Here is an 18,910-nt window from a genome sequence, read left to right on the forward strand (position 1 = left end):
TCAAGGAGGCCACTTGGTGGGAAGAGCCCTGGGTGTTACACATAAGTGATGAATCGCTAAATCTTATTCCTGAAGAAAACAAAAATTAAAAAAAGCATAAACACTGCAGGCTGGATGCAGCGGGAGTGCCATACTTTGCCGACTCCAGATTCGATGATCTTTTCTTGGTACCTTCCAGTTCTGAATGTCCATGATTTAATGACTCGAGATTCACCTCCTACCTGGCCTTACAGGAAGTCTCAGGGGCTAGAAAGTTCTAGGTTAGATAGAATTAAAACTTTAAGAAATAATAACAGCAGCTACCCCCTAACAAGTGGTTACTGGGTACCAGGTATTCTCCCGATGGCTTTATGTGCATTATCTCATTTTTTCCTCAGAGCAGTTCTTCGAGGCACATACCACAATTAATCCATTTCACGGGCAAAGACACAAATGGTTATGCGGCATAAGTGACCCGCCTAACATCATAAAAGTGGGAAATGGCAGAGCTGGGATGTGAACTGCTGTCTGACTCCAAAGTCCTTGTTAAAAACTCATCAACTATGGGATCATCACAAAGTTGTTCGGAGACCGACCCCTGCTGGTCTCTCTACCTCCTACCCTGGATAATCCATGAACCCTCTACAAGTTCACGTGAGAAACCCTGTTCTTGCATACCACATAAGTTAAGAGCTGGCCTAAAAATAACACAAGAGTTCACTACCTTAGACGATGAATTGCCTTTTAATGCATAATAATTGACTCCTTGACCAGCTCAAGACTTTACAGCAGCTGGAATACCTACAGCAAGCCTTATTTGGAAGATGACCACAAGACAGGCCCCGGGTCTGCTGACGCGGCCTGCACTCTCTCACCCCAGGCGAACACAGCCCCATTTAAAGAATTTTTTAAACTAAGAAGAAGGGGGGGGGGGGGGAGAGAAACAAAGAACCAAGGGTCTGCATCTGGCTCTGCATCTTGCCGTGGTTTGTCATAACGAAACGAATCATAAACAGAACCCTCAAGAAACAGTGGCCTTGGAAAAAAATCAAAGGGCAGCTTGGAATGTGCACGGGACCTGCTGGCTGATCACACGAGAGGCGTTTCAAGGTAGGGAGTCTGCTGATGCTCCGTCAATGCCTGTGCACTGTCTCACTGTGTTCAACTTCAACCAAGTCTCCATGAACAACTGGCGATTATTAATGCGGTCTCCTAGGGCCCCTCAGAGAGAGGGAAGTCTGTAATAATAGAGGTGGAGGGTTTGGTTCAGCCACGGCTCCCTTCCCTGTTTGGTGGCAGACAACCGAACCCTCCAGAGAGTTTTAGTGTCCACAGCAGGCGCAGTGAAAATGTTAATGCAACAACTGAATAAATATTTAATGGCTCTTCCCTTCGCTTGCTGATGCGATTAAGCAGAAGCCTCATTACTAAAACCTACTTTCACCTCCTCTTTTATTTATGAGCTTGATTCCTTTGTATTATCACACAGCCCAGTTTAGACAAACCAAAGTCCTGAATACAGCACAAAGAGGAACAAACAATTCAATACGAGACCATTAGAACTCCGTGTAACTCATCTCCTGGCAAGAAGCTTTGCTCCTGGCTCCCAACCTGACACGCGAGACTGATCTGGACACGAAGCCGCTTCGGGAATACGGACCGGCTATGTTTATGGTGATGGGAATCTTCAGAGGAAGGTGAACAAAAAGATGGGCCCCTGAATCCATTTCTCACCTCCTCACTGGTCAGGACTAGTTACTTATTATTACAGCAGACTGTAGAACACATTTAACCAATAATAATCTGTGTCAATGGATTTCCTTCTCCCCGCCGCCACCCCCCCCCCCCCCCCCCCCGCCAATGACCCTATGCAGTGAGTCCAGCCCAAATGTCACCACCACTTGGGAACTTGGCCTATTTCTCCCCCCAAGTCAAAATTAAATCATTCCTTCCGTCGTAATCCCATATGTTTTGTTGAAAATGCGATCACAGCTTTTCTCTTACAGGGTGACTGAAGTATTCTAGTCAAAAGCAGGAGAGTCACAAGTGAAGACTCAAGTCTGCGTGCCTGGGGTTGCCATGTACAGCCCTGTGGTCCTGAACAAGGGACTGACCCTCTCAACACTGTCCTGACTTGTCCTTAACATGGAGGTGACAGTGGTACCCCAAAGGACTGCAGGGAGTTTACCGGAGTTAAATTCTTTGGTACTTAGCAAGCACTCAGATGTTCTGATAGCTGGACATCTGTACCTATACCTATATTATTCATATATATATATATATATATATATATATATATATATATATATACACACACACACACAGACCTATATATAGGTACGAGCTTTCAGATTCTGCCCACATGCATGGAATATGTACAAGTATGTCAGATGTGTAGTAAGCAGAAGGAGACTGAGACCTCGTATCCACCGTTCCCCCGCTTCCCAGGCAGGAAAAGAAGTTGTGGGCCGAGCTGGCTAAATGCCAAGCCAGAGTTGTGAGGACGATCAGGTTAAGAGGCCACAGGCCCAGGCACTGTTTCCTTGCTCCTATGTCTGCTTCCAATCTACCTTGGTAGGTAAGTGGGCTCATGACAAGGCCCGCTAGCTTTCTCTCTGAGTGCCTCAGCTTCTTGGTCACTGTATTTGCTTCCCATTCTGTGTGACTGCGGAAAAGGTTTGGTAGGATCTCAAGATTTGCATTAGTGTTCAGGGGGAAGTAAGGAGGCCTCCTTTAGGCTTCGGCCACAGCCACGTGCCCTCGTCCTGCCTTTAAAGGGCCCTCCACTGAAGGATGATGGGTGTCACCCCTCCTTACAGGTACCGTGGGAATGTCTTTGTAAGGAGCAAGGATACATACAGATCACTCACCACCTCATTCCTAATGTTACGCACGTAGACCTCCCCACAAGGCTTAAGGGTAGACTCAGGGAGAGGGAAAGAAGACTCTGAAGTTAGGCAGAGCTGGTTCAACTCCCAGTCTGCTACCTCATGGCCTTGGGGAAGATGGCAATCTCCCCAAGGTTCACCTTCTGTCCTTGTTACATATGGCAGAGATCTCCAGTTACGGATCCTAACTTATCTCCTGCCCCCTGCATAGTTAGGATTCCAACTGTTCTCTCAGCACACTGACATCTGGACAAGACAACCTCTTCTGCAGAGATGTATGATCACGTGACCACGTCCTGCCAATGAGACCGGGGTAGGAGTGGGAGGCACTTTGAGAGGTTGCCTTAAAAAAAGAGGAGATGGGCACTTCTTCCCTCCTTTCTTCTTGCTTACTGAAATGCAAATGTGCTGGCAGTGGCTGGCACCAGGGGGTGATTTTGAGGACAGAAGCCATATGCTGAGGTTGGCGGGGCAGTTAAAATAAACCTAGGTTACTATGGCACAGAGAAGCTGCCAGATCAGCCCTCATAGTCACCTCTAAACTTCTTTTTACAGAGAGAGAAATACATGCTTAACACATTTACGCCATTATGGAGTTTTTCTCTGTCCTATGCAGCCCAACTTAATCCTTACTGATACATAAAGCTCAGCAAAAATGTAAATAAGACTATGGCCTGCAGGCCCAATCCAGCCCAGCACCTGCTTTTATAGGGCCCACTGGACAAAAGTGATTTTCTGAGATCAGCATTTGCCATCAATTTCACGAGAGGGAATAATAATGCCCATCCCACCTCCTCAAAAAAAGAATTCCTTTCTTCTCATTAGTAGGCCTATATGATGGAAAACATTGCTCTCAGTTATTATCACTACACTGTGGATTTTGTCAATAAAAATTTTGTGGAAATCTGATCTGACATTATGTAAGTACCTACATTCTGTCCCCCACCCCCTTTTTTTTTTTACTTGCAAAACCTAAAATATTTACTGTCTGGCCCTTCACCAAAGAAACGTCTGTTGACTCCCAACGGAGACCCATGACCCTGCTGGTCATATTTTTAAAAGGCTTAATAAAGGGCAGCTATCATTATAATTATATCTCCAAAGGAGGTTGGCAGAGAAGTTCCTCAAACATTTGTTCATTTTTGTGAGAGATGATAATCCTATAGAAAAGTATGGCTTAATTTTTTGTTGACTTTAAGAGATAAGAAATCTTCCAGAGTCAACCTCACCCTTCCCAAGCAGCCCCACTTGCTTCCCACTTCTTGGACATCAGGCAATAGAAAATAAACCCAAGAGCATTACAAAGACATTGACAATGTATTGTTTCCCAGGCCTCCCTTCCCACTCCACCTGTCATAGGCCAAGTTTAAGGCCACCTATCACAGAAAGGGACAAAATGGATAAGACAAAGCAACACAATAAGCCTAATTTCATTTAGACCTCTCTGGAACGTCCCCAAGCCTGATATCCATCCTCTAGGCCCCCAGCTAATTCCAGATTTGACACGGGTAACCTTGCACAAATTAACACAACACCAGGCAAAGCCACAAATAGGATTCTACTGTTCACCTTATGGTAGTAATGCTTCATCCATAATTAAACTCAATTCGGGGATCTAGGAAGAATCTCTCAGGCACGTAACACCAGGAACGGTTGAAGTGTAAGTTCCCACCTTCCCCAACAAAAGGAAAATTATATGGCTGAGTCAAACCAGCAGCTCCCAACCTTTGTCGGCAATGATGCCAAGTTTCTGGCTCATGCCCGCATCACCTACCAGGCTGTGCCAACTCTTCCCTCCACTCTTCTGCCCCCAACCTTCAGATGGACACACGCTCTAATCTCTAAGACAGTCTGGGTTGTTCCAAATGCCAGACTTGGGATTATGAAATGGGCACGTACGACTGCTTCAGTGGAGGCCTCGGGTGTTTGTGACCCATCTCGTCTCTCCTTAAGCCTGTCAGCAGAGAATGGGTGCAGTTCGCACTGGCAGTGGGAGCGTGGGTAAATGAATGGGGTGGCACTGAGTGGGATGCCAGGAGGTGGAGTTGTGTCCCTGGCTGGGTGTTAACCGACTACTTTGAAATTACCACATTTGGTTCCAGCCCAGTGGAAAGCAGGCCAAGGGAAGAATATTCTGGAAAGTGTGGTCATTCAAGAGATTTCAACCATCATGGACACGTAGGATTGGCCAATAGTTTAGGGGCTGGTGGGTAGGAGGGCAGGAGAATGGTTCCTTCAAAGCAGCCATGACCCTTGGTTATGAGACTCTCCATGTTGCAAAAGCATCTGAAACAGGCTATTGGCAGAGAGGGGCAGAGGGAAGAGTTCTGGACTAAAAGTACTATGGATTGTGTTCTAGCATTATCTATTCCCCAAAAGGATATATACTCAAATGACCACTGTAGGACTCTTGTAATAGCCTTTGATTAGAAACTAACCAAACACCCCTCAACAATTACATGGGCACAATGTGGTCTAGTTAAGAACAGAATACTGAACAAGTACAGCTAATGATCTGCAACTACATACAACAAAATGATAGAATCTCACAAGCCAAACATTGAGTCAAAGAATCCAGATACAAAAGAGTGCCAGTTGTAGGATTCTGTTTCTAGAAGACATAAAAACAGGAAGACTCTGTTAGAAGTAAGGATGTTAGAAGTAAGGATACTGGTTAGTGTGAAAAGCCTGAAGAGGGGCACAGAAGGGGCTCTGGGGCACTGGTGACGTCTGATTCTTGATCTGTGTGCTAGTGACATGGGTGTGGTCAGTTTACCCAATCTCTCTGAGCTAAACACCTATGTTCACTTTCCTGTATATTATACTTCACTCAGAAGACTTAAAAAATATAATGAGGCTTTTGAGAGATCCAGAATCGTCCACTAGTTCTAAAAGGAATGTGGACATTTGGTGTGAGGAAGCAGTCTCTATTACCTCACGTGACAATAAAGTTCAAAGAGAAGGAACAAGGTAAGAGTGGTAGGAATAACAGTGATAGTAAAAACATGTAATTACAGTAATAAGCTAATAGCACTTACCTGTACCAAGCACGCTGTAAGAATGACCTCGTTTAATCTTTTTTGTTAAAAAAATTTTTTTAATGTTTATTTATTTTTTATTAAAAAATTTTTTTAACGTTTATTTTTGAGACAGAGTGAGACAGAGTATGAACGGGGGAGGGTCAGAGAGAGGGAGACACAGAATCTGAAACAGGCTCCAGGCTCTGAGCTGTCAGCACAGAGCCCAACGCGGGGCTTGAACTCACGGACCGCGAGATCATGACCTGAGCCGAAGTCGGCCGCTTAACCTACTAACCACCCAGGCACCCCATGTTTATTAGAGAGACAGAGAGAGAGAGAGAGAGAGAGAGAGAGAGACAGACAGACAGACTATAAGTGGGGGAAGGGCAAAGAGAGAGGGAGAGACAGAATCAGAAGCAGGCTCCAGGCTCTGTGCTGTCAGCGCAGAGCTTGACACGGGGCAGCGGTGGGGAGGGGGGGGGGTCAAAACCACAAACTGTGAGGTCATGACCTGAACTGAGCCACCCAGGCACCCCTGTTTTTTGTTTCTTTAAATGTTGGTTTATTTTTGAGAGAGAGTAAGAACGCATCGCATGAGAGGGGGGAAGGGCAGAGAGCAAGGCGGGGACACAGGATCCGAAGCAGGCTCTCTGCTCTCAGCACAGAGCCCAATGCAGGGCTTGAACTCGTGAACTGCAGGACAATGACTTGAGCCAAAGTCTGACACTTAACTGACTGAGCCATTTAGGCATTCCACCTCATTTCATCTTTATCATAACCCTATGAAATATGCACAATCACATCCCATGTAATAGTGGAGGGGACTTAGGTTTTGAGGGGTAAAGAAATGGTCCCTGTCTCCTGATTTAAGCATTCTACTTGCTTCCCCATGTAGTTGTGGGGGGTGAAGCTCTTGGCAGAGCAAGGACTTGATCCAGGTCTCCTGACTCCTGACTCAAATGTCCTTGTGCAAGGGTGAAAAATGACCCCGCAAAGATAGGTCCATATCCTAAATCCTGGAACCTGTAAATATTATCTTATTTGAGAAAAGGGTCCCTGTGGATCAAATTATGGATTCTGAAATGAGAAGATTCTTCTGGATTATCTGGGTGAGCCTAAATGTCATTGTAAATATACTGATAAGAGAAAGGCAGAGGGAGATTTCACACACACACACACACACACACACACACACACACACACACACACAGAAGGCCCTGTGAAGACAGAGGCAGGTACTGGGAGTGATATGCCCACAAACCAAGAAACAACAAGGACTGCTTGCAGGCACCAGTATCTCCCAGAGCTTCCGGGAGGAGTATGGCTCTGCCGACACCTTGATTTTCAAAGCTCTAGCACCCAAAACTGTGAAAGAATACATCTCCTTTGCTAAAAGGTACCAAATGAATGACACTTGGATACAGCAGGCCTAGGAAACTAATACACTCCCCACCCCCTAAATATCATTTGGCATCATCTCAAGACGGTGTTCTATCAGGTGGTGACAGGTGTCCCCGGGATCACGCAGATTTGGGAAACAAGGTTAGATCGATTTCTTTATAGGTGAACTTCTCAGGACCTTTCCTGTGTTTCCTGTGCTGCACATATGTTTCAGAAGGGATAGGGTAATGCAGAATTTCCCAAACTTAACTGGAGGATCCCACCAAATATTCCTAGGAAGCGCTGTACTGTACCATGCAGAAAGCACTGATGAGACCCACGAGGGAAACAAAGGCCTAAAAAGTTAAGGGTTACTACTTTGCTAAGCTCATGATTATTTTTCTAAAGCCCTCAAAACACAGCTCAGTAGTTACCAGGTCAAGAGAGTTGGACTGGATAATCTCCTTGGGCCCTTCCAAATCTAACCATCTCATTCCTTACAGACAGGACCGAAGATGATTCTTGTCCACACACGGCAGGCATTACTCATCAATCACAGCACCGCCCCCTGAGCTCTGTAAGGGCCCTTTAATGCTTCCAACCAGAGCTCTGAGCAAATAAGCCCCCTGCACTGTTCCTGTTCTAGTGACTGGATCAATAATACAAATAAACCGTGGTCACTGCGTTTCCAGAAATGCCTGTATCAACTGTCTTCCTACCCAGGGAAAGACATCCTCATCCCCACCAATACTTGTTGATTTTTACTCTTTACAATCCTTTGCTTTGCTTATTACATGAGTATTCCAGTAATGGCGGTGGGTGAGAGTCTTTGCGAACAGGGAGGGGAGGAAGTTTGGGGCACTACACATCCAGGGCAACCTTCGTTCTCTGGGCAAGATTTTCTCTGACAGATTAAAATACACACATGTTTACTGCCCTCTGATTTCCAAAGCCATTTTGTGGGAGTTTCAGTAAATCTTAAAAATCTCTGCATCTCAAGTAATGTTCCCAGAGCAGCAGCAGATCTAGTAAGGTTTCCTCAGCAGGAGAGCTAGGGTCTTCAAAGAAAACCATTAGCTGTGGGGACAATTTTTAAAAGGTGATAAAACACTAATGCCTCACTCCTACTGAGATAACACCTTCCTCCAAAGAGTTTATAGACCTCTACAAAGGGCAGCTGTCACTGACCTTGTTTTGTAATTAAGCAAAACAAAACAAAGGGTCAGAAACATTAAATACGTGGATTTAGTGGGGTCACAAAGCACATAACTCTTCCCATCCCCAAGAAGGAAAACGGAGACAAGAAAAGGAGAAGAGTAATAAAAACAGAAATTTAAAACTGTTGATTAACAATTTTCTTGCAGTTGGGTCCATCAGACACTGAGCTCAGTGACTGTCATTCAACTGAGTGAGCCCCTACTGTGCATGGAAGATGGGAACTGAATCACAATCTCTGCCCTTCAGAAGGGGGAGGCAGACAGCACATTGAAAAACTAATACTTCTATCTTGAGAAGTGCTTGGGACAAAAGTTAATAAGGTTAACATGGCAGAGAAAAATACAGTGTGTGTGTATTGGGGGTGGTGAAGCAAAGCCAGGTAGGGAGCCCTCTTGGTAGAATGACATTTAAGCTAAGAAGGTCCATGATGAGAAGTTGCCAGCCAGGAACAGTTCCAGAACATTCTGAGCAGAACCAATAGCAAGTGCAAAGGCCCAGAGGCAGGCAGGGGCTTGGGGTGTTAAAAGGCTAGTATGACTGGAGCACAGATACTAGTGGTCAGGGGAGGGATATGTCTGTACAGAGACAGGTTTGGGCCCGCAAGGCTGGGGTGGGATCGGGGATCTCGTAGCTCATGGTAAATTGCTTAGAGTTTGTCTTTACCGTAATGGGAAGCTGCTAGAAGGTGCTAATAAGGGAGTGAGATATCTGATGTAAGCTTTAGAAACTCTAGGTATTTGGGAAGGTTACTGAGTAATCAAGGGGAGGCATGATAGTGGCAGTCTAAAGTTATGCGTGCAGATGGTGAGCAGTGGTCCCATTTGGGATATTTATCTTTTCTAGCATATTTTTTTAATTGAGGTGTAATTTACATACAGCAAAATGTGTATTTTACATGGAGAGTCTGATCGATTTTGACAACTGCCTATACCCGTGATACCTGCACTCTAATTGAGATAGAGGCATCTTTGGAACCCCGGAAAGTTACCTGAAGCCCTTCTCCAAGCACTTCTCCCTTTTCCCTTCCCCATGTTCCATATGAAATATACTTTTGAGGTACAGTCACAAGGACTTATTCCCACTGGATTGGACAAAGGAGTGTGTGGAAAAGAGAAAGACGAAAGATGGCCAAAATATGTAGAGCTCAGCAGCTGGGTGGCTGGGGTGTCTATGTGCTGATGTGGTAAAGGCTCGGGCAGGGGGATAAATCTAGGGTTGTGCTTGGACACACGAAGTTTGAGAAGCCTGTTTAACACCTAATAAAGACACTAAGAAGAGAGGTATGTACCTAAGCGCGGAGCTCAGGAGAGAGGAACAGGCTGAACATGTCAACTGGGGAGCCATCAGGAAGTGACAACATGCAGCCAAGGACTGATGTCACACAAGAGAGCAAGCAAAAGGAGCGATAAAAGAGCACGAGGAAAGGGGACAAGAGCCGTCCAGCTTTGAAAGAACAAGTGGAGGAGAATAAGCAAAGGAAGATAGGGTGAGTGGGACACACAGAAGCTCAGAGGGGGAGAGAAGAAAACCAGGAGGAGGCAATGATGCTCCCAGAGGTCTCAGAGGAATGTTTCCGACAGGTGGAAGGCAATCTCTTAACTTATTTAACTTGATGTAAAGCTCTGTGGGGTAGGTGCCATCATTATTCCCATTTCAGAGAGAAGGAAATGGAGGTTCAGAGATGTAAGTGACCTGTCTAAAGGCACACTACCAATAAGTAGAGCTAACATTGGGAAACACAACAGTTCCTCCAACTGTATCATGCAGCACAGTAACAGGTGACCCTGCAAAGGGGTTCTGGGGTCACATCAACAGGAAACACGTACAGCGAAATAGGTTTCTCGACTCCAGGGCTCAGAGCCTTGAATATACTCCTATGAATTGTGACTCCTCAAAAAAGGATGTAGGATGTCCCGTTTTGCCCACACACAAGGAACTAATTTTTTGTTTTCTTGTTTGGAAGTGCAAGCTGCCAACAGGTGCTCCCTAGAACACGGACCGGGAACCGCTGCTTGCTGGAAGGCAACATAACAGCATCTTCAGAATGTGTGTGAATAAAGCCCAAAGCGCCTCCTTGGTCGTTACGTCACTTGTACCCAAAGGAGAAAGGGTTGACATGAACATTCCATTTTACAGATAATGGAGGCAAAGCTCATGAGGTTAAGTGGTTTGTCCTATATCACAATCTTGCAGCAATTAAGCAAGATAAATCAGCACTAGTCCATGTGCCCAGAGGCAAGGGAAATCAGGTCAGGCCAAGGGGGAATCAGGCAAGAGGTCTAAATGAGACTCCTCCTCTCTGCCTCTCCTAATCACAATATTTCCTTTGCGTTTGTTTTCTGCAGGAAATCTGCCCAGATTTATACAGAATATGAAGGGAAATGAGGGACTTGAGGCAGGCTGATGCCATGGGCAACAGGAAAAGGCTTCTACCTTCTTGGGCATGTGAACCATGAGGGGTCACGTGGGGGGACCCTGTGGAAGTGGATGGACAGATGACAGGAAGTGGCACAGGCATTGGGAAAGGGCCCAGGGAAGGGAACAGAGCTGCCTTAAAGATTTCAAAAGCTGGGGGACTGAAAAGCACCTCACAAATCAATCAGTCTGATCTTGACTTGTCTTGGTTCAGCAGTTAGAGAACTCAGGGCAAATTAGCTGGACACTCCTCAAGTATTAACATGAATGCCTACACTCCTACTCAGTCTTCCTAAATTCTGCCTCAGCAGACTGTATAAAAGGGGTCCCTGTCGACTAGTGTCTTCTAAATGCCAGCATCTTAGAAAAGGGGCCTTCAGCAGAGAGAGATGGGGGGAGGGACACTCAGCCCAACTTGTAAGAGAAGACCTCCCAACCACCACGAGCATAAGCTTGAGCACATGGACGATGGAATTGGACAGTTACTGGTTCAGGTCCCTCACGTGGCCACTTAGTAGCTGTGTGACCCCAGGGAGTCACCAAACCTCTCTGAGCCTACCCTTCCTTAACTGTGCAATGGGCATGATAACAGCACCTATTTGGGTTACTGGGAGGATTGTAAATGATAATGAACAAAAAAGCAAAAGCTGTTATAAGACAGAGCCCAAGGTCCGGCCTGGGATGCTTCTTAAAATGCAAATTCCCAGGTCACACCACAGATCAACTGAAACAGACGCTCTGAAGGATATTCTTATGTGCGGTGCAGTCTAAGAAAGGCTGGTGAGACATTTAGTCCGTGCTTGGCAAAACATCAGTAAATGAACAGCTACCATTCTGTTTATTATCATTTGCAACGCGCAAATAGGAGACCTTTACTCCAGCCTTAACAGCCAAGTGCTCAAAAATGGAACTGTCTGGAACCCAACTCAACAGATAACTTGCTCATCCTAAGAAGCCTGAAGAGAACCTTGATCAGTGAAAACACTAAAATGAGTAATTACAGCAGCCCAGGTGAAAGCCAAGTAAGCTAGTAACCTTTTGCAAATGTTTCCAACCAATCAAGTCTTCATAATTGTACGGTTTTTGAAGAAAACGTGGCATGAAGGAAAATTTTCAAAGATGTGATAAGCAACGTCACGTGAACACATGGATTAGCATCTTCTTGGAAGGTGCTTTGTGAGGAGAGAGACCCCCCGTGATGGGAACCATGATTTCTACACAGAGGACGACTGGTAAAAGTCAAACGTGAAGCAATTCTCAAAGGCCCATGGGCTAAATTTGCAGGGAAATCATTCATGAGTCTTCCCAGACACTGAGTCCCACAGTACTTGCATCTGTCTGTCCCCTCCGCCACCCCGACACCTTCCGTTGTTCTGGAAAATGTCCAGATACAATCTCTGCAAAAAACAAGTCTTCCCCTGCTTGTCACGCAGAGCAGCAGGATATGAAAAAAAGAACGTCACCAAAACAACTGCATGGTAATCAAACGCTCAGTGTCCTGAAAAAGAATCCCTTGCCATTTAGATTTTGAGAAAATGAAAAATAGCAGAGAAACGTCTTTTGAACGTTGCATTTAAACTCGCACTACCATTTTCATAAAGTTTCATTTTATTCAACAAGGGTTACCATTCTGTGCTCTGGCAGCTAAAAACATGACTCCCTCTGCTTCCCCTCATTGACATTGGAAGAGTGCATGGAGTTTATTTTCACCCAGAGCTCTCCTATTTGATGATGTGGCCAGGAAGTGCTTAATGGGAGGGGGTCAGTGAAGATTAAGAAAAATAGCCTGGGGAGCACAGCATCTCTAAGCTTTGGTTTTCCCAATTACTAAAAACCATAGATCTCTAAGCACAACTTGACAAAATGGTGCGTTGTGTCCCCTAGTTGTCCCTTCCAGGCTTTTAATTGCCCACCCTCCACACCGTTGATGCATGATGCACTTTGTGGTAAACTCAACACAGAACCCCTCTGTCTTCTCTGCACACAGCTCTACACAGACCATAAATGTCACCACCAAATTGGTGAGCACTGGATCCAACCCTGGCGCATCTCCTTCCTCGAGACATCTGTGTCCCTAAGGATAACAATCCCGGCTTAAAGGAAATCTTGGGAAAAGCAGCCAAGAGCTTTTCCTGCTGAGGCTGGTGGGAGGAGGCCAATGGGGAAGTGTGCTCGATAAAACTGTCTCAAAAATAAGTTCCATCTTAAAAAGCTCATGAAGGGAATGAGAGAGTTATTTCAGTCTTAAATGAAAGCACAGCCCCCAAAATAAAAAATAAAAGGCTTGTTGATGGAGAAGCTGGAAAGACTGGGAGTTGAGGTTATCAATGCAGAAAGACTGCCTGGTAACACAGCTTTCTTGTATTACACCCAAAGCTGTGTACCATCTGAGGCTGATTCAGGAAAATACTCAAATCTCCTGGTAATTTCCTGCAGACAGGACGTTTAATCATCTCCAAGCCTCCACCGCAAAAGGGGGAAGAAAAAAAACAACAAACCCTAAACCAAATGATTCACACTCTTAAAACGAATCTGCCTTCAGAACAAGAACCATTTTCTGCTCTTGAAAAGCAGCCACGATTTGTTATTCTAACAAAGTGTTCCTTTCCTCCAAACAGAAATAAAAGTCACTCGAGGAGGGCTTGTACTGATTTCTGTTCTGCATTTCTTGAAACTTCCATTCAGTCAACAGTTTCTCCTGGCAGGTTCTCAGAAATCTAGGGGGAGCTGGGTAGTCAGTGACTAAGAACATAGGATCATTTTTATAAGCCTCCCTTCCCCCGACTTTTTGGCCCCATGGGAAGATGTTTTATTGTAGGACGAGCAGAATTAGCTGCACATATAAATTCTTCATTGCTCAGCTCACTTGACACCTTTATCTGAATTGCCCAACGGCTGGGAAGATTTGGCAACTGACAATTTGAAAAGGAAATGCCCCCGTCCTCCCCAAGCGCTATTTGTTCGCTTTGTACATACACGGGGCCATAGCCATCTTTCTCAATATTCAACCAGATGCACAGATAAAAACATCTGTTTGCAGAAAGCAGGGAACCCAAAGCATACAAATGATACACACCACCTAAACAACTGGAAAGAAAGGCCAGTCCAGCAAAATGAGGTCTGCTAAAAGTCAAAATATTTTCATATGGGCAGAAATGGAGTTTGGCAATCCAAGCATCAGACTTTGCTCCAATTTTGGAAGGCATTTCTTCCAGCTGCTTCAATTTAAAAAAAAAAAAAAATCTCTGACCCTTTGCATTAGGCTTCCAGCTTCTTGCTTCAGTTATACACAAGTGAACAGACTGGGGAGGGACAGGAGGGAAGCTAAAACTGTGTCTTTTCAATAAACCTTCCCTCCTCCCCTCCTCCCCCCAACCCCATGGATTAGTTTGGTTTTAAAATGTCCTAGGATAACAGCTACCCAGGCATTCTAGATTTGCATGCTTCCTGTCCGCATCAAGTCCTGACTCCCAGAAGTGGAGGGTGCCTTTGGAAACTTGCAACAGTAGGATTCCAATAACTATCCCCCAATCCCCACATACAGACAAAAGCTTTCTCCATCCTATAGGCTCCCCTAACTGAACTTAAAGGCCAGGAGACGGGAGTCTCTTCCCCACTTCCAGGTGCCCCCCCACCCCAATTCATAGAGAATACATGAACGTTTCCAGACCCGCTTAATTATGCACATCTACCAAGGAGAAAAGAAATGAGTATTAAAAGTTCTAGGAAGACAAGCAACAAGGAGCATGGGGAGAAGGACTTCATTTTTGGATGACCTTCGGGAAGACACTGAAAATATTTTTTGATAGCGTAAGGGAAAGAAAGAAGTAGGTCACTAGCAATAAATACGTTTTACATATTTGAGGAAAGTGAATTCTAAGATCATGATGAGTGTTTCAAAGGCAAGTTCAGAGAAGTTGAAATGTTTCCCCCAAAGTCGTCCTAACACAGGCACAGCCATCCCCCACCCCCCCCCACGCCAAGGTATCATTGTCACTATTACCGGTTCATGATGGAGCTGCGCAATAGCCGGTAGACAGATCAAAACGATCTCTAGGTCCCCTCCCCAGAGCTCATGACCTCCTCAGTGTCTCTGTGTTGCAAGGCGCATCACTACCAGGGGTTAGCGTCCCAGAAGCTCAAGGCCCCCATGCCTGGGAGGGTCGTGAAAACCAGAAGCCAAGGCGCCCCAGCGCCCCCTCGGTGCTCCCGGGCCATAGGGGGGCCACTTACCAGGCTCAGCCTCGCATTGCTCGCCGCTGCGGCGCCTCTGCTGGCGGGGATGTGGGGGGAAGGGGGAGGGGGCCGCAGACCTGGGGACAGGGGGTGCGGCCGCGGCTAAGAAGCCCAGCGGGGCGTCGGCTGCCAACTGCCCAGAGCCAGAGGGGGCCCTGCGGGGGCTCCGCGCAAGGGGGGTGACATTCCCGGGGCTGTGGCAGCTGCTCCGTGCGCAGCTCCGGGTCCAGGATAATCACTCAGGTCCTGGGGAGAGAAGCTTCAAGCTCTCCAGGCTGCCTCCCTGCTGCTTAAAGGGACGCCTCTCCACCTCCCACTCTGCTTATTGGTGAAAATTCCAAGCCACAGGCCAATCCTGGGCCTGTTCCCAAATTGAGATTTCAATCAAGGGAGCTACTGCTTTAAAATTAGAAAGGGCTGATGGCTGGTGGGGGAAGGGGGGGGCGGTTCAGCCACCTTTCAGAAGCAGAAGGACCCAGGCTCTCTGGCTATTGCATGCAGAGGTCCTGGGAACTGGCAGTGGATGTAAGACCAAGATGATACTGGAAAGAGAACTGCAGGAAGACAGGGGACATGCTGGACCCTCATCCTTCACCCCTCTGCTCCATCCCCCTCCCCCCCAGTTCACTCATCATTCAAGGGTCATCCAATTTATCACGGATGCTGGACACCCTCTATTCCTCGGAAAAGCCTCCAAGCCATGTGCTCCTAAAGCCTCCGCATTATCTCCCCTTCCAGACACTCATCACATTTTTTTTTTTTTTTTCTGAATCTGTCTGTGCCTTTACAAGGCATGTTCCACCAGAGCAGGAATGTTTTCACCAATAATCACACTGTATCACCCCCTGCCTGGAACACTGTGAGCTCTCAGTAAATATCTGAGGGAGGGAGGGAGGGAGGAAGGAAGGAAGGAAGGAAGGGGGGACGGAGGGAGGGAGGGAGGAAGGAAGGAAGGAAGGGGGGACGGAGGGGGGGAGGGAGGAAGGAAGGAAGGAAGGGGGGGAGGGAGGGAGGAAGGAAGGAAGGAAGGAAGAAAGGGGGGAGGGAGGGAGGGAGGAAGGAAGGAAGGAAGGGGGGACGGAGGGAGGGAGGGAGGGAGGGAGGAAGGAAGGAAGGAAGGGTGGAAGGAGGGAGGGAGGGAGGAAGGAAGGAAGGAAGGAAGGAAGGGTGGAAGGAGGGAGGGAGGAAGGAAGGAAGGAAGGAAGGAAGGAAGGAAGGGGGGACGGAGGGAGGGAGGGAGAGAGGAAAAGGAGGGAGGAAGGGAGATGTTCCACATTATTTGTGACAATACAAATGTAAATTAAGAGGTAGTATTCAAGAGGCCAGGCACTGATTTCAGACACAACTGTATTCAAATGTGGCCTCTGCTTCTGACTAGTTATGTAAACAACCTGTACCTCAGTGTCCTGGTCTGCAAAGCAGGATGACCCTCTCCCATCTCACAGAGTTGTTGTAAAGATGGCATTACCTCATGTCTGGAGTAGAGGAGGTGCTCAGTCAAGAGCTTCAGACGACTGAATAGTCAATGGCTGTTGTTATTACTAAAATCAAAATAAAAGTGTTGAGGTTGAGCCTGGTCTGACTGCTGGTTCAGCACCAGGCCCCGTGCAGGCTGCCACAGTCACCAACGAATGATCATGTTCTTGCCCACAAGGAACTCATAGTGGGGCTGGGGGTGTGTATTCGCCAGGGATATGCAGAGAAACAGAACCAGTAGGATATACATAAATTGGAGATTTATTAAAAGAATTGGCTGAGAAATCCCACAATACACAGTCGGCAACCTGGAGAACTGATGGTGTAATTCAGTCCATGAATGAAGGTGTGAGAATCTGGAACCAATGGCTTAAGTTCCAGTGTGAAAGCCTGAGAACCAGGAACAATGATGTCCAAGGGCAAGAGAATAGGGATGTCTCAACTCAAGTAGAGCAAGAGAACAGTAACCCCTCCTTCACGTTTCTGTTCCAGTCTCTGCAAAGTCTACTGATTCAAATGTTAATCTCTTCTGGAAACACACGGACACATGCCAAAATAATGTTTTACCAGTCATCTGGGCAAACCTTAGCCCACTCAAGCTGACACATAAAATTAACCATCAAAGGGTGGGGGAGAAGAGAGAAAAAGAGAGAAACAGGTCAAGAAAGAAAACTATATTAGATGATATGCAAGCAAAGACATGTGTACAGGAAAATGTTTATTGTAGGCTAGTTTATAATACCAAAATGACTGAAAAAATTATCCAAGAGGGGACATTGCTAAATAAGTTATAGTACATCCATTTAATGGAATACCATGCAGTGATGACAAGAAAAGAGGCAGAGCTGAGTACAATAATATGTGATAAACTCTAAGGGGCGCCTGGGTGGCTCTGTCGGTTGAGGGTTGGAATTCAGCTCAGGTCATGATCTTGTGGTTCGTGAGTTCGAGCCCCGTGTCAGGCTCTGTGCTAACAGCTCGGAGCCTGAAGCCTGGTGCCTGATTCAGATCAGTGTCTCCCTCTCTCTCTCTGCCCCTCCCTGTGCTGTCTCTCTCTCTCAAAAATAAACACATATTAAATTTTTTTTAAATACTATAAAATATACTAAGTGCAGTGTAGATGATAAAATATATTCTCACCAGCATAAATAAATCTTCATGTACTGTATAGACATATGTACCCTGTATACACATAAAATGCTTCTAGAATGATACCTCGGGGAATGATAAAGGTTATCATATCTAGCAAGGTGATTTGAGCAGGTCGGAGATGTGAAGCATAGGAGTATTTCCTAATACGTCCTTGTGTACTATCTGATTTTTTTTTACCATGAACTTGTAGCAAGTCCCTAGTTCAGGGAAAGATGGCAAATGATGCCAGCATGAAAATTCCAACCCTTCAAACACCTAGATATACTAGACAAAATGTTTAACAAATACTTTAAGTGCTTCACTGACCCACAATATAGAAAGGAAAACACCCAGGTGGTAGAAATAAAGAGGTATCAGAAGAAAAGAATCCTAAGTATGCAAACCCATGCTGTGACTATGGGATAGAGGGCACTGTGGTTGCAGCAGGGGAAAAGTTTGTCTTGATTCCCGAGGGGCTAGGGTTTCAATGCCCATGCAGGACCGAAGACAAGGCCTTGGGATAAGGAGAAGCAGCAAGTTGTGATGTGACCCCTGCAGAAAACCAGCAACATTTAGTGAGGGTTGCACCCTCAAAGAACAGATTAGAAAAACTGTCAACCAGCCCAGTGAAACAGGTCTGTGTTTACCTGTGTTCTCAGCAGGAGGGAAGAGTTTAAGCTAAGAATTAGAAACCCTAAGCCTGTGTCCTTCTGGAGAACAGAGAACAAATAACGAAGGTCAGAATCAGGAACCCCTAACTGAAAAATTAATATAAAAATTGTTCCTGTTCAGGATAGGCCTGGAATACATCACAGAAGCCGATGAAAAGTTGCCCTGGAAAGCCAGTTCCACAACCCAGGCTACAACCAGCCCTGCAACACGTGAGCTCCCAATAGTAAGTTACAGGACACCCAGGAAACTGGTAAGCCTCGTGTCAGCAAATATGAGGCTGAGCGGTTCAAGAGTTCAGGATCATGAAATAACTTTCTGAGAAACAACATGCAATAAAGTCTACAATGATTAAAAACATGAAAGCTAGAACTGAAAGCCTAAAAGAGAACAAGAAGTGATTTCTCTCTCCCCACTGAGTCATTAAAATTAAAAACCCGATGGACTGGTTAAGTAGGAGGTCAGACACTACTGAAGAGAGAAATACAGATCTTAGGA

The 18,910-nt window shown here is 45.9% G+C and overlaps 1 protein-coding gene across 3 annotated transcripts in view; it reads right to left on the minus strand.

The window, feature by feature from the left end:
* PRICKLE2 (prickle planar cell polarity protein 2) overlaps nt 1-18,910 on the minus strand; it is a 322,190-nt gene that overhangs the window by 141,673 nt on the left and 161,607 nt on the right. Inside the window, exon 1 of one of the 3 annotated variants that reach the window (XM_060631516.3) lies at nt 15,134-15,422. The exons of the other annotated variants lie outside the window; for them this stretch is intronic. The gene's annotated coding sequence lies outside the window, so the exon portion shown is untranslated. Of the gene's footprint in view, nt 1-15,133; nt 15,423-18,910 lie in introns of those variants that run through there. 3 annotated transcript variants of the gene reach the window in all.

This window comes from Panthera onca, chromosome A2 (assembly GCF_046562875.1).
Source record: "Panthera onca isolate mPanOnc1 chromosome A2, mPanOnc1 haplotype 2, whole genome shotgun sequence".
Taxonomy (NCBI): Eukaryota; Metazoa; Chordata; class Mammalia; order Carnivora; family Felidae; genus Panthera; species Panthera onca.